Source organism: Chrysochloris asiatica, unplaced genomic scaffold (assembly GCF_000296735.1).
Source record: "Chrysochloris asiatica unplaced genomic scaffold, ChrAsi1.0 scaffold00219, whole genome shotgun sequence".
Lineage (NCBI taxonomy): Eukaryota > Metazoa > Chordata > Mammalia > Afrosoricida > Chrysochloridae > Chrysochloris > Chrysochloris asiatica.
The window spans coordinates 311398-312195 of record NW_006408737.1 but is presented as its reverse complement, the minus strand read 5'-3'; positions in this window follow the sequence as shown (position 1 = coordinate 312195).

Sequence of the window (798 nt, the reverse complement as noted above, 5' to 3'; positions counted from 1 at the left end):
GGCCATTCTCATAATCCTTGTTAAGTGTTACAGTCCCTTTTATGAAGAGTTATCCTTGTTTTCACTGATCCATTATATCTTCCAAAAATTAGAGAAGTTCATGTTCAGAAGAGATTAGATTTTCAGAAAAAGAAATTTTATAATAAGGGGTTTGAAATCAATGTACGTAATATCCATATGCTGTATAATATTTTTTTTTAATCAGATATTAATCAGCCATTAGTAAGTACTTTGACTGTATTCTGTCTCTTCATGTCTTATATATATTTTCATTTAGTCAACTAACTATAGTCTTTGCAACTAGGCAGCAAATCTTTTCATGGAGGGGATCTGAGAAGTCCATCTCTTAGACACAATTTAACTAAACATTTCTATGTATGAATGCTTTCAACTGGGGATGAGTGTATGCTATAAATTTGGAGTGATTATTAAGTTTCCACTACTACAGAGACCGTGTGGTACTGTGGGTTAATGAGCCAGACTGCAAAGCCATTTGGACTGCAAGGTCGGCAGTTCAAGGTCACCAGCCACTCCTTGGAAAGCTTATACAGGGTCACTATGGGTTGGCACCAACTCGAAGGCACTTCACAACAAAAACAACAACTACAGAGACACCCTGGTGTGGCCTTGTGGGTTAATGCGCCAGACTGTAAAGCCGACTGAACTGCAAGGTTGGCAGTTCTGCTCGCTAGTCATCCTGTGGGAATCCTATACAGGGTTACTACGAGTTGAAAGGGACTTGATGACACTTAACAACAACAACCAGATAGAAACAAAAGCCACTTATGGATTTTATCT